The 16,579-nt window shown below is 30.4% G+C and overlaps 1 protein-coding gene across 1 annotated transcript in view; it reads right to left on the bottom strand.

Annotated features, from left to right (window-relative positions):
- LOC122525015 (venom dipeptidyl peptidase 4) overlaps window positions 1-3,007 on the bottom strand; it is a 41,337-nt gene extending 38,330 nt beyond the window's left edge. The window contains exon 1 of the mRNA XM_043647544.1: window positions 2,930-3,007. The gene's annotated coding sequence lies outside the window, so the exon portion shown is untranslated. The remainder of the gene's footprint in view (window positions 1-2,929) is intronic.
- Between the last annotated feature and the right edge of the window lie 13,572 nt (window positions 3,008-16,579).

Raw genomic sequence — 16,579 nt, 5'->3', positions numbered from 1 at the left:
AACATATACAGGATGGTCTCAACAACTATTAGCATCTAAATATTTCCGTTATTTGTTGTAATATAAAAAAATGTTACATGCAAAACTTATGTGGCATGAAAAGGTATATAAGGTAGTATTAATATTTTTTTTCGTAGGTGTACAGAAACTCTCAAGATCATCTTGATTTTTGAATGTTGAATTAACGAACCATTACGGTTATGAAATTTTCTCTATCATTAAACATGTAAAATTTAAATATATATATATAGCTGATTTAGTTCCAACGATTTTTCATTGATATGTAAATGTTACTGTAAAAATGAGACAACGATTTAACCATCACGTTGGATTTTACTAGTTTCTGTCAGATTATTAAAGTAAAGCAACGTGGGCACGGTTAGAAAAATGGATAGGGGTGACCACCATTCGTTTGAAATTAATAAAAACCTTGTGTTGTTGATTCCAAAGAGATGAGAAACAAGACGCGATTTCTTTGGTAGTATTGGATAAGTATGAAAAGATGTTCGTAGAGAAGTTACTTGGAATTCGTAAAAGAGAGAACTATGTTTTCCGCGACTTCCTCTAACATCACGGTTTACTCTAATTACGTATCACTTTACGAGGATTATTAGAGGACGGAAATATGAGTTTTTTTACCTTACTGTTATTTCATATCAAAAATAAAGAAATTACGTAAAATTATTTGCAATTATTTTTACTGACATCGGATATTTAATAAAAATGAAAATAAATAGTACACTTAGCATTCATTATTATTTGTTCTTCATTAAATCTTAACAAAAAAATCAATTGAAATTGATATAATACCAAAATTTGATTCATTGTAGTGGTTCACTAGTTGCCAACAATATGTTATTAGTCGTTTTTGATTCTGTCGATAGAATGGTAAAAAAAGAAAGAAAAAACATAAGTGCAATCACTCGTGCGATTTTGTTAAATGATTTTTCGTTTTGTTTTTAGTTGATCGTTGGATTAAACTTTAACGCGACTTTTGTAAAGTGATAACGTTTCTCGCTGGCTGGTAAAAAAAGTATATTTGCATGTATTGCATGTATGTACGTGGAAAAAAAAGTTGACAAAAAGCTACGGAAAAGTCGAAGTTTTTACAAAAAAAAAAAAAAACAAAGAAAAAAGGAGAAGAAGGGGAACCACGCTCGAGTAAGTATTAAAAACATAATGTAAATAACGCGATTTTTAAAAGTTGAGAGTTTACGTCCCCGTTCCGTGGCGTTCCTTTATAGTAGGTGCAGGTGTAGGAAAGTACGAGAGGAAAAGTCGTTGGTACTTTCGTCCCTGACAAAAGGTACCTACCCATACTATACTTACTTTCTGTGTACCTAAGAAAGAAAGAGCAAGAGAGGAGAGACAAAATATTATCGACAGTTGTGGCTCGTACATTTTAAAAAATGGCTTGCACGTTTCTTTTATACATTCCTTTTTTTCCTTTTTTTTTTCTTCCCTCCACGACTTTTACAATTTGTCGAGTAGCGTAGACACTTAATTTGTCTCTGACTGAATTTTGATGAATTTTGTAATATCGATACGATTAATATATACACCTGAGACATTTTTTTAAATAAGAAGAAAAAGTATTCTCTAAAAACGTTCTGAAACAATTGATTTTTAATAAATTATGAAACGTGTGTTCAATTGAGGCGAACGATAGAAAAAATAATTTTAAATATAGAATTGTATTTGATAATAACTTTCTTATCTATACCTATCGTTAATTTATATTATTAATATCTTGGTGTATACTATCTTGTTCTACATCTTTTCCAGGAATATATATTTGTTAAAATGTTTTGTTGTTCGTATAAGAAATTAGATGAAAGAGTATATTGATACTAGATCTGTTAAGTGTTAAACATGTAACTTTTTATATTCTCTTTTATAGAAATATTTCATTGTATTATTGTTAAATGTTATAGAACACCATTGCAACGTATTCGAAAAAGAGATAGTAAACATATCAGAAGTTAGAGTGGTTTGGTTTAATCGCGCTTTAAGAGAAAAGAAAGCAAGAAATAAAAAGAAAAAAGGAGAGAGAGAGAGAAAGAGAGCAGAAGAAGAAGAATAAGGGGATAGTGAATTTAGGTTGGTATGCTCGAAGAAAAGTTTTTAACAGATGAACCGACAATGTAGCATTGCGAGACCTTCGAGAATTGAACTTTCCCGCGGCTTCTACTCTCTTTATATTCCCTCACACTTTTCAGCCCTTTCCAACCAAACCACGCTTGTCCCCTTGGAGAGAAATTAAACCCATTAAAAAATCTACTTCGTCTATTACACTGCGAATTGTTCCGTTTTCTTCCACCCTTTCCCCCATCTTTCTTTCTCTCTCTCTCTCTCTCTCTCTCTCTCTCTCTCTCTCTCTCACGTAAGTAATTTCATTTTCGAATCTTCCAACTATCTTTGACCTCCCCTCACTTATTTCCCTTACCTTTCTCGAACATTTTAAAGAGGGAGAGAGATAGAAAGAGAATAACAAAATGGTGAAGTATTTACTCTCATCGTGATATAAGGGTTTTTTAAATGCTGAGTTAACGTTCAAATCCGCGAAGGAAACCACTTTCTCGTATTCTCTATCTCCCTCTTTCTTTTTCCCTTACTTTCTTTTACTTTTTCTTTTTCTTCCAATGTGGTAACGGAAAAAGGGTGATGGTAAGACGACGCTAGGATTAAATTTTCACGTAGTTTGTAATTTCTACGCTACAGGCTTTTCCAAACGGGTACGCCTTAGGCTTTTATCTCTTTTACTTTTCTACCTATCCTTATCTCTTTCCATCCTTTTTCTTCATTTCGCTCTAGCTTACGAGTACTCTAGGAGAATGTGAGATTAAAATGCAAATCCAGACTCGACCACATGAATAAGTCTGAGATATGATTATCGTAAATGCCCTCGAGGCATTGCTCGTTTACTTACAAAGTCTTCAGGTTCACGATCCTGTAGTGGGCCAGGTATGTGTGCCGGTATAGCTGTAACAAGAAGCAAACGGGTTACTTGTTATGAGCCTTCTTCTGGTAACAAAGACGCCAAGCGAACGACTTTAACGAGGAAAACTTGGAAAAAGAGCGAGAGAGAAAGAGAGAGAGAGAGAGAGATCAAGAAGATTTTATTTTCTTGTTGGATAGAACTTTGTGTAAGATAGAATATAAAGAACATATAACGAGAACAGGGTTATTTTAAATAGACTACTCCACACTGATAGTAAAATTATACTTCTTGATTGATGTATAAAATGTCGATTAGGAAGATTGGATGAATGTTGAATGTTCAAGAATTTTCATGAATTATTAAACAATGTAATATATTTAGGTGAACGTATAACTCTAGACGAAATGAAATATTTTTGGTTTATCTTGGATTTTTTTTAATAAAATTCTACCCTCCCTATAACAATGAATACATAATAAATTTGTAGGAATAATTGGAAAAAAGTTGTAATATTTTTATATTTTTATAAGTTCAATTTATTAATGTTTATATAAATTTCATATAACATCGGTTCTATCAACTTTGTATGTATATATTTCTACAGATATTTTCCATCGGATATAAAACAAATATTATACAAGCGTTCGATATCTTTACCGTCGTAAAATGATGGATAAATTTAACTTCCCTTGCCGCTGCTGCTGCTGCTGCTACTACTACTACTACTACTATTACTATTTCTATTTCTTTTACTACTACCACTACTATAGTCAGTACTTCTTCCTCGATAACTTTTCGCCATTTAACTTTCTGAAAAATGTCAAGCTTCTGGATAAACTCGTAGTCCTTTTTCTTTTTTTTTTTTTTTACTCGAAAGCGAAGTCCGATAAATCGTTTGGGGATTTCTGCGATCGGTTAATGATTAACAGTTACATCAGGATCATAAATTATGTTTGAACGAGGTGATAGAGTGAAATAGAGAAAAAGAGAGAGAGAGAGAAAATAGGATAGGGGGGAGTAGTATGAGGGTATGGGATGTAGTGTACCAGACGACGTTCACCATCAACGGAGAACATCGATAGTGCTCGCTTCGATATGAAACGATTCATGGTGGTCTCTACGCTATTTTGCCTCCATTAACTCTTTCAGGACTCGATCATAAATCAAGCGGATCGACCGATAAGATCAGAATAACGCCATTTTCACGCATTCGAGGCTACCACGATTCTGTGAAATGCACGGCCGCGTATAAACGTGGTCTAGAACACGAGTAAAGAGAGAGAGAGAGAGAGAGAGAGAGAGAGAGAGAGAGAGAGGAGATCGATGCTCATTTTCATCGTATAGTCGTTCTCTCGCCTTTTCAACTATTCGCACGTTGGATTGCACGGAGGGGTTCTATAGAAAATTTCTCGAATGATTGAAAATGGTGTGATGCAAGGTGCGAGGTGTGAACTGTGAGTTGCGAGTTGCGAGCTGTGAGTTTTTACACGTGTAACATTACAACGTAACGAATACTACTGATCTTTGATACACAAATAAATATTTCAGCAAATGAATAATATTGAAAATATTGAAAATGATTAAATATCTTGCTCTTTTTAAAATTCTCTCTTCGTTCTTCATCTTCGTAAGTTTCGCTTGTGAAATAATATTTTCATTGAAATCGACTGATCAAGGAGAAAAACTTATAATTTACGGTTAGTAAATTTTTCTTTTTTTCTTTTTTCAAAAAATCTGATTGATCCTTATCTAGTTAGAAGGAACTGCGAGTAACTCCAATATAGAGATTTTACAGAGGTTCCAATCAAAAATTCTACGAAACATCTGCAATGCCCCATGGTACGTTACAAACGAAAGAATTCATCAAGATTTAAGAATATCTACAATAAAAGAAGAAATTGTTAGCTTCAGTGAACGCTACAACTCCCGTTTAGCCAAACATCCCAACCCTTTAGCAAAAAATTTACTGGAAACAAATGAACTAGTACGAAGACTAAAAAGGTTCTACCCTTCTGACCTTAAAACAAGATTTGAATGATTTAAAACATCGTAATATTATTTGAGTCTAATGTATTATATCTACACTCACCATTGTATATCTTATTTATTTACATTTCATGTTATTACATCACGTCAGCCTAAAGTACTTATAATTCTCGTCGAGAATTGATTGTATGTTCTGTAATGAATAAAATAAAAAAAAAAAAAAAAAAAATCTAGTTAGAAACTGAACATTTTTGATAGATTTATCGGGAGTACCTTTCTAGCACGCGATACTTGTCTTATGATCCAGTAAAATAATAAACAAAAGAAAGAGAAAAACAAAACAAAAGAATGGAAAGAAAATCGATTCGGTTTGTTGAATTTTTCAATCGTCATCCTTTCTCGAGGGATGCAAGAAAAAAAAAGGACGATGAAAGGGGGGGGGAATAGTCTATTTTTAGTCTCCCATTCTATTTTATATTCCTATAGCTAGGAAAATGTAGACAGCCGTTTTTACGATTGATCGTCGATCGATCGATCCGTCGTTCGATAGATCGGTTAGACGACGAAGACGAAGACGACGACGTTATGTTCGGACGGCATTGAAATTCAAAACGGGGAGAAAGGTATTTGTAAGCACGCTCGTTCTGTTACCGCGACCCTTCAAACTCCCTTTTTCTTCTTCTTCTTCATCCTCATATCCATCCCCACTACTCTGTTATACGTTCGTCTAAAATCGAATATGTATCGACGCTAACGTATTCCCAATAAAAGTTCTACTGGTGCTTGCTTTACGACCTATTCACATAAGCACGAAAGCAAACGAGAAGAAGAGAAACAGAGAGAAAGAGAAAGATGGAAAGAAAGTAGAGATATATTTCTTCGTTTGTGGCTTTTCAGAAAGGTGCTGCTGCTATCGTGTGTTCCGCTTTTATTGCCAAGGGTTCCGTGGTTCAAGTAAGATTGCCGATGCGGTGATACACGGTACGGTTTTCTTATCTCGTTTAACGATTTTCCCGTTAGAGGACTTTCTTTAGATCTTTTTGTTTAGTAAGATAGATGACCGATCCTTAAAACGAGTATATGTCGAAATTATCTATAGTTTGTGTCTTATTGTTAATAATAAAATATAATTCTTTTTATTCATTTTATCGATTTATATTCATACATACACGATAAGTCAATTATCTGTAACATCATATCGGAAAATGATTCGATAAATTTTATAACAATCTGAATAACGCATCGGATGGATACTATTGTATTTATTGTACATTTTTATTTTCTTTTTTTTTATCAATATCAAATTAATCTAGACTTTTTCAAGGTACATGTATTTGGTTTTAATATTATCAGCCATTGATGTCGATGGAAGGATTAATCAAAAATTAAAATGACAAAAAAATGGTTATATATCTGTTTTTTGTTTTATTTTTGTAAATCAAATTCTATCTATTCGAATTTACGGGTTTTATTTTTCTACAACGAATAATGTTAATATTTTTTTTGCTAAGGTACTTGTATCAAATTCTTCAGATTCATTTTAAAATAGTTTATAATAAATATATGAAAATAATTGTGTACGTATTTCTTTTTTTGCGAATGCTTAGAATAATCAGTTAAATTATTTGGTTTTATTTTCTTTTATGTTAATTATTTATAAAATTCTATAGAAAAGTTCTTATATTCCACTTGTTAGATAAAAGTTTTAATAATTTCTTCTTTGAATGATAACCACGAGGAGAAGAGAACGCGAAATTATATTAAAGTTTCTTCTATAGTTTCTTTTATAAGTATCGTCTGTTTAAGAACTCGGGTAGAAAAGATATTCGATAATACGACAGCGATTGTCAATGCGTTAAACGTAATGGTAAGCTTCATAACTAATGATATGCAATTCCAGACACGCGCATCCTTCTTCGAAACTATTAATAATATATATTAGAAAGATTCGTCAAAATTTTGCTTGCACACTTTTCTATGGAATTATATCAATGAAGTATTGTTTAATCTCTTATAATATTCTGCTACTATTTCATGTTACAGAATATTAATAATAATAATAATTATATATGTAAGATTACATTTATTGAAGAATAAACAATAGGTATAGAAGTGAACGATAAACTTCACGAATTAGTGCAATTCTTTCTATAACATTCAAAACCATTTTTAAAATACTCTCCTTCTAATACACGCACAACTCGCAGTTTTAGAAAAAATTCATTTAATTTTATTAATGTATAAAATTAATTAAAACAAATTATACAAGGGAAATGTAATAATAAAAGATTACAAAGAAATACGAAAAATATATAATTTAATATGATATTTTAATGAAGAAAAATATATATGTACACGTATGTATGTGTTAATAAATTACATTTATATTTATGTACATATATATTTATGATTAATTTCAGAAGAGAAAATATTTTCTGTGTATCATATTTATATTATTTATTCAATTTGCAGAGCTACAATTTTATTGATATTATAATACAAAGGAAAGTTTACTACTATCGGCAATATTTTTTCACGACATTTCGCAAATAGCGACCATATCGGTTCGTGTCCCGCCGTCGTATCTTTCATCCTTATTCCGATCTTTTTTTTTTTTTTTTTTTTTTTTACATTACACGAAGAATTCGGTTATCAAAAGCACGAGCTATCTTGACGACTAGCGAGAATCTTTCCTATAAATTCGCAAGTTTCTCTCAAGTTAAGTTCTTCCTTCCAAAAAATGTGTCGACTAAAAGTATAAAGCATTTTATTCTTTCTCTCTTTTTTTTTTCTTTCTTTTCTTTTAACATTTATGTAGATCCATTTCGATTCTCGATATTGCAGATAAAAGTAAAACGTAGTTTTTCAATCGTATACAGTCATTAATACTTCGTACATGGATATATTATATACGTACGTAGCACTTGTCAAACCATTAACATTCTTTTTTTTTTTATTTTGGACTGTTTCATTTTATTAATGAACATTTTAATCGAACGCTTTTCGAAAAATCTGAAAAATTCATTGACATCTCGGCGTTGCGAAAAGATAAAGTCAATTTTTTGAACGAAGCATGTTCCTTTTTTTTTTTTCCTTTTTTTTCCAATTTGTTTTCCTCTTTTCCATTCGAACAAAATCACCTGCAGGTGAATGTCGATTGACTTGTCACAAACACGTTTGTTAAACTAGAGTTGAAAATAAAATAAAAAAAAAAAAAAGAAATGAAACTCAAAATTATATTCCTCCATTTCATGGAATTCGTTTCGAGCAAAACGAACTTAAGAATATTATTTCTATATACGTAATCAATAAACGATATAACAATTACTTTTTACAATATCATTTTGTTAAACAACTCGATATATATACGATTTGAGAAATTTTCTAACAATGATCGTTTACTTCTCAACTCGCATATCGAACGAGAGTTAGTTTCAAAACTTGTCGAACAAACGACCGCAGAGAATCGACCAGTTATGTTTAATGGGGAGCATCGTAGTTATTTTTATCCCTTTTTTTTTATTCCCTTACCCAACACTCTCATCCATCTCACCCTGTGCTTCTCTTTCTCCCTTGATTCTGAATCCACCTGCTCTCGTTTCATTAATTCTCGTTTTTAAAAGTCTAAAGAGTAAACATATCCGATTCAAGCAACCAAATTTAAATGCAAATAGAGAAAAATCTTATCACTAGTTTTTGTTAATTTAAATTAAAATTAGTTATTGTGTTATAAATAATAGAATAATTTTCAGTCTTATTAATTGTTCTTATTTCATCTATACTTCATTTTTAATTTACGTCTTTTTCTTTTCTTTTTTTTAGGATATTATTAATCTTTATTGACAATTATTTTAAAGGATAGTTTATTTTCTTTTCTTTAATAATTTTGTTTTTCATCGTTTAAGTTAGATTATGAGCCTAGCGATACGCAAGTATGATTATTATTTTAATAGAATATATTAAATATACTTAAAGCTATGATGTTCCCCGCGACGCTATTTTTTAAGTAGTCTGGCACAGAAATAGTCAGACATTTTATAAATTGTATACATTTTTGTAGGCTAATTATTTCGAATTTGTTGGGATTTATTAGATTAATCGATATTTACAAAATGCAAATTAGACAAGTTGATCTAAAAAAGTACATTTATTAGACATTTATAAAAAGAAAAACTTAAAACAAATTTTTATTATTTTTTTCACTGCGACAACAGGAAAAATATTTAATTTAAATTCTAGACATGTTTCACACAGCGCACTAATTTTCTCATATCTACTTTAAAGTTTAGAACATTTAACTTATGTTAGTAAAACGAATTATTAAATTCTAAAAATGTCTGAGTATTTCTGTTTCTGATTATGTATATGTAAATTGTGATGCATTCATATCTCGGTGTAAATACATAATGAACATTTTAATATTATCGAAATTTTAACGTGCGACAAAATAGATTAAAAAATACCCGCAAAAATGAGACTCCCATCGGATAAATTGTTAAATGATAAAATTTTTATGTATTTTCTTCGAAATATAATATTATTGAAATTTGCGTTGAACAAAATATAATAATTACTTAATTACATTGTAATATAATATAATAAATATTGATGACGTATTTATAATCGAAATTTGTATTTTAAATGAAAGTAATTATATCGTTAGCAATCAGAATTGAAGCATTAATTATTAAAATAATATTTTTTTTAGATTAAACGATCGAGAATAACATATTATAATAAATATGTTCTTTTTTTTTATTTTGTTAAATAAACGTTCTCATTTATATTTAAGATTTGTTTAGAAGTTTAAAAAAAAAGAAAAAGAGAAAAAAAGAACACGACTCAGAATGGAAGAACTTAGAAGCCGTATACGTGGCATGTGAAGTGACTTTACCTTAGTGAAGAGCAACTAAATAAAACGTTAGGTACGAAAAGGCAGCGAAAAGCATAGGTGAAACTATTTTACAGGAGAGTTGCGTCGTTGGCGTGACGCATTGTTTAACGACGCCCTCGGAATCCGAGTTTTCAACGAATGCGGTCTAACCACAAGCGTTTCGTACAACGAGACTCCATTTAACGTTGTTCACCCTCCCCCTTATCCTTTTTTTAATGTGATGAAAATAAAATGTCACGAGAAGTCTCATTTCCAATTATATTTATTTCATAAAATCTTTTAATATAACACATCTATGTAGGTGTATTGTGTTTTATGAGAATGCCATCGAAATTACCTATTATATAAATTTTCGTTAACATTTTATAAAATACCATTTTTTAAAAAATCGATATTATTACATGTGACACCACTTGACAGATGAAAATAATATTTCAATATGTTCAATTTTAATTTTATCATACGATTTCGATTTTACATGAAAAATCCATTCGTTTTTATAAAAATATGTACTTGAAAAAGCTATTATACATACAATTGGTTTAAAAACATATAACGAATATTTATATTTAAAAGTATCATTTTTATTGTTAACTGTATTAACTCTTGACCTAAAACAATTAACGAATTTATATTTGATTAGAAATAAAACGTGTCCATTAAAATAAGATTGTCGAACGAGTCGTGCATTAACGTGTACAAATTTAGTTTGTTTATTTTTTCCATAACAAAATGATTTTATTTTATGAGAAAATAATAAATCAAGGAATAATAAAATAGGAGAATATTATTGGTAGAAATGATAATAAGTTTGATCATATGCTTATTCAGTTCATTATAGTGGACGTAGGTTTATGTTCGATTCGCCATTTCAAATCCGATGGTTGTCGCAAACAAAATAGATCGAGTAGATATGGACGATACGTATTGTCGATGTTCACCCATTACGTTCACGTATTATTACAGAATGTCATTGTATTAGCATTTTCACATTACCATGTTATAATATTATGTTCATTCAAATTTAATTCTACGTGCAAATATATCATCCAACTTTTGTATTATAAAATTTAACGAAAATAATTCGATTGCATCGATTCCATTTTAGATATAAAAAATAAATCGAACATAAATAATCCAATATGAGGCGGCTTAAATCAAACAGAAATAAAAAATTCAGTGCATAATTTATTCAAATCAGATATAAATATTTGTTTTTTTTTGTAATTATTATCGTCATAGAAAATAATAATTCTTAAATATTATTTTTGAGAAATACCATGGATATATTGTGATACGTAAAGTTTCTCCTTTAGCGAATCCTTTTGCTTGAGTTACACTTAATTTTCACTGAAACGAACGTACATCGGTTCATTCGTTCTCGGTTGGCCAGATTCCAAGGTCGATGCAAAGGTGAAAAGGGAAGGAGAAAGGTATGATATAAATTGTTCGCTTCCGAGACAGGTTAAGGGAAACTAGTTAGGATGAGGAAGAGCATAATGTAAGGTCATTGTATATCAGTAGCAATTATTAGTGCATAAGTTGGCACTTTTTTATAAAAAAAACTTTTAGGTAAAAGGTTTCTCTTTTCATTTAACTTACGCTTTATTATATTTTTCATCGCAACTTCATTTTATAGAAATAAATATAGTTATATTATAAAATATAGTTATATTCATTTTGAATGATTATTCAAATTTGTATTTTATTAATTTATAATAAAATTAAAGGATAAAATTATTTCGATAAATTAGCAGAGATAAATCAATAATACATATGCATGATTTCTGCGATATTATTATAATCGATTATGAAAATGATATCTAACAAATGATTGTTAAATAATTGTAACTAATACAAGGAGAGAAGATGGAATAAATTTTATCCTTCTGAGTCGATTTTCATGAAAATTAATACCGTTATAATACATAATACAATGTGCATGGGAAGATATTGAAAATGAATAATTCAATGGGACGAGAACCAAAATGGTTCGTTAATTATCAAAATTGATGACGACACATGTTTGTTTGATCGATATTACATTGGACACGGTATTTTACATAGACATACGAAAATTCAAAAATATTAACATTTTATCACTTAATAATTAATCAGCTTAATGAAAAAAATCAATTTTATCGACGAACTGTGTAAAAGAAATTTTATCGAAGCAAATAATTGTATATTATTTGAAATTTTCCCTTTTCTCATTTCGTTTTAGAGGAATTATTAATTATGCCGATAGGGAAGTATGCATACGAGTGATATTTAAAATGCTATTTATAATTTTAACAAAACTCTGGTAGATTATTCAGTTAATTTAAACACGAAAGATACCTAAGTCTGCCTGCCAGTTGCAGTTGTAATTTCAAGATGATTTGCCGCGAGTATCGAAAATTTTGGCCCACTGAAATGGAATCTCGCCTTTAAATCATGAAGTGCCAGTTGCACGAGCCTTCTCTACCTCCTGTATCAGCATACGCATACTAATCTTCAACCTTTATTGAGTATGTGCTGAGTGTTTTCGATTACTGCTGGCCGCAATGTGATATTTGAGTCGATAACTATCTCTTGTTTCTCTTATCGAATGTTCACGAATCCTCTTTGATAAACCATTAATTAAATGCCCCATTGAATTAGGAAACATCAAGAATTCAATTCGGATACTATATCTCTCTTCTAATATGATTATTCGAATTTAGTACATTATTTACTTATTTCACGTACAAATACATCGACTTGATGTAAACAATTTCATCGTTTGCACTTAAGATTGTGTGTTAAATGACAATTGCGAAGTTAATATATTTGATATAGTGAAAAAGACAGGAAACGTCAAACAGGGAAAGGGAAAGGGAAAGGGAAAGGAAAAGGGAAAGAAAGAGAGAGAAAGAGATCTTTTTCATAGTCCATTTATTCCAGATGAAAACTTATTTTAGTAAAGTTGGAATCACGTAAATTTCAAAGTCACTTAAAATTATTCTCTTGTCGAAAGAAACTTCGATGAAATGCACATAATCCTATGTAAAGGAACAAAGTTGTGCTTGACTTTACTGCGAAAAGATGTTGACCTATTGAAAGTACGAGGCTTTGCTATTTCTGATTTATGTTTAACTTGAAACGTTTGTTTTCAAGGTAAACCTATTAAATTATACTTTAATGATATCATTTTTATCGATTCTCTTTTATTTTCATAGTTATCATATAAACATTTATATTTGATTATTGCAGATAATATCAATCTTTTAAACTTGTCTTATTTAATATTTATTGAAAATAATCTGTAATTCTATTATAGATTGCGTTTAACATTGTTTAAGTTCTGTAGCCGTTTCTGATACATCTTTACGATGGAAACTATAGGAAGCCGTGCTATAACTTTTCAATGAAAGCCATTGTTCTTGACAGCCTTATAGAACCACTTTGATCAAGGAAATATATATTTATTTTCTTAATATTTATTATCATTATTATTATTATTATTATTATTATTATTATTATCATTATTATTATCATTATTATTATTATAATATCAACTATAAAATTAATAATATGTATATATTTCGTGATTTTGGTCTCCGATTATTCTTTACCATCATTTGTCTTTGAAATTATCATTTATCATTCCTATACTATTAATAAATTTCGCTGAACTAATACGTGGTCATTTTCGAAATGATATTTATTACAAATTTATATAAATCTAATGAACAAGGGATAATTACGTACTTTGAATAATTTTGATGAATAATGTTTAACCTATTTTATGCTCTAATATTACTACTTAATTTCTTTATAGGTGGATTGAAAACAGAGAAAGAAAGGGAGAGAGAGAGAGAGAGACAGACAGACAGACATATTAATTTTATATATAACATTAATTAACTAGCTTGAGTTAATTTCTTGAAAATTCATAGGAGAACAAAATTGGAGGAAAAATTTTACGAAATATTCAAAAAATCGAAATATTCGAAAAATCGAAATATTTGGAGGCACTATGGAAAAGAGAAATTAAAAAAGGAATTTTAATTTAATCCGAATGTCGTCAAATTAAACTTGACTGATAATATAAATATTCTTATTATTCAATAATATTAATAATAATAATATTAAATATTTCTTTTTTTTTTTTTATTTCTTAGACCAACCGACCGATTCACAAAAAAAATAATCGCTCTTCTCGGATTAAGTAATAATTTATTAATAGTAACGATTAATATTTTTCCGCGTAGAACGTCGAAGCCTGAATATAATATGTTTTTCGCGTATTAATAAAGTTTTATGAACGTTTGTGATATTATTTACGCAATGCTGCGAATTTTATTCGTGAGAAATGCGAATGAAAAATTTTTTAATATAGTATAGCGCGCGAGCTCTCCTCTCGCTTGTGCCAAACGAATACGCGTGTGGTTTAAACGTGTATGGTTTAAACGCATGTAAGGGGTCACTCATGCGAATCAAAACTAGAATTCCACAATTTCGGTATAAATATATTATCAGTTAGAACAGAGAATATGTATTTTTTATATTCCATGTTAATATCCTGCAGCTGTTTCTCATTTCTGTGGACGTATATATAGGGAATATTCAAAATGTTTCTACATGTTCAATGAATTTTCTATTATTTTCATTTTTTTTTTTTTTATATTATAATTGATAATTATTGTCAACATTGGATTAGTAGTAGTAGTAGTAGTACTTTATCAAAAGAGAAAGAACAAATTGACGAAATTTGTTTTAGAAATAAAGGAACGCGAGATAATGTGAACTATTATAGAGTTCGAGTTTTCGCAGGTGACACATGAAAGGTCGCATGTCATAGCGTTTTAATGTACGCTAAGCTTCGGATTAATTCTTCGTAGTGCTGGCATTGAAGCGGCCATGGGGTATGCTAGGTGAGTAGACTTCGAGTGCAGATGACCGGTCATTTTTTAAGCGTTCATCACAGCCGGCGACGGGAGCTGGGAGAGGTGCTAGATGGGTATGGGTTCCTGCTCGTTTCCGAACATTCACGTTTTCTGTCGTTTTCGTCGATTACTATCGTATGACGGATACGAATATTTCAACGTCCAAGTTGAACTATTTTTTTATTTTTTTACTTTTTTTTGGAAGGGTGGTAGGTATTCTTCAAATCATTTTCTTCTCGTAGGCTTAATTGATTCGGTGTAAAATAAATAGCGTGTTCGTGAAGATTCGTTTCATTACGATTGATGTAATTCAAAAATAACGTAACAGTAAATTCCCCTATAATCCGATTAATATGTTACGCGTTGTACGAATTACGCTTTATACGAAATCACGTTGTATGAAAATATGTCTCGTACAACGCAAATTTCGTTTGTCAATTTTAATCAAAATAATTTACAATTACTTCGTGGAAACGTATGTATAATATATATTAAATATAAATTTGGAACATATATGACAAAAATAATTCTTTGAATTATTCTCGGCAGGAATGCAAATACAAAATATTCTATTTAATTTAACGAAACTAAGTGAATTAACGACAGCAATAAATTTATATGTCTAATGTTGGTGTATCGATTGATATCAAAGAAACAACTTTGTCTACGTATTCGTTCGCGATCACATAAATGTGCCCATTACTGGGTACGTGTTCGATCCTAAGTGCACTCTCTTCTCTATACACCGTAGAGTTGGATGATAATCATTAATCTCATATCGTCGTGCGGAATGCTCGAGCATGAAGCGGCTTAGACATCGAATAACTGAAGATATTTTCTCTCCACCTCTCCCACCCTCTCTCTCTCTCTCTCTCTCTCTCTTTCTCTCGTCTATACACCTATATACATACGTGACAACGTTGAACGACACCATCGCTATTCACATTTATCCCACTCGGAACAAATCACTGCGACGATCTATCTGCCTCGCTTCGTTCTATCTTCTACCATTTCTCTATTTTCACATTCTCTCACTCACTCTCTCTCTCTCTCTCTCTCTTTCTCTTTCTCTCTCTCTTTCTCTCTCTCACTCTCCTCATCGAGCTTTGTTCTATTCCGTTCTCGTTTCGTTCTGACTACATGTGTATACATATACACATATACAAATATCAACGAAACAAGTCACAGGAGCATACTAACACGTACGCTACTCACAATACCGACGAGCAAGCTCGTTCCCTGGAATTTAGATACGTTAATGACATTGTTCGAAAGCCAAGCTGTACAACCGAGCAATCCTTCCCCTCCCCCTTTCTCTCTCTCTCTCTCTCTCTCTCTCCACATGACAAGGGGTGTCGGATTTGGATTCGTTCCTTGCTACCGCATTAGCTTGCATCAAGTTAGATTACGTCAACAGTTTTGTTTGGAATATAAATATTTGCATATGTTTGTTTGATCGCTCATAGAACATAATTTTGAATGAAAATTATTTTATTGTAATATAAATATAATCATTTTTCTTTACAATTAGATGTAGGACTTTGTTTGAAATATAGAATTAAATTTGTAGATAATTTCTTATACTTTTCCATATAATATTCTGATTATTTGTTTTTCTAACGAAGGATTAATCGATATAACATATACGAGAACGTGATTTGCAATAAACAGTACGGAAACGGGAATAATTGCAACAAGAATCAGTACTTTCACTCTAATTCTTGATGTATATTGTTCACGTTAAACGATCAAAGCAAACATTCAAAATTTCTTTTCAAAATCCATACGCAACATTCTATAGAGCTGAAACTATCTGGATTTTTCAATAACTAAACTCTAAATTTGATT

Source organism: Polistes fuscatus, unplaced genomic scaffold (assembly GCF_010416935.1).
Source record: "Polistes fuscatus isolate 324 unplaced genomic scaffold, CU_Pfus_HIC Scaffold8, whole genome shotgun sequence".
NCBI lineage: Eukaryota > Metazoa > Arthropoda > Insecta > Hymenoptera > Vespidae > Polistes > Polistes fuscatus.
Note: the sequence above shows the minus strand (reverse complement) of the source record. Positions and strands in the feature narration are given on the sequence as shown.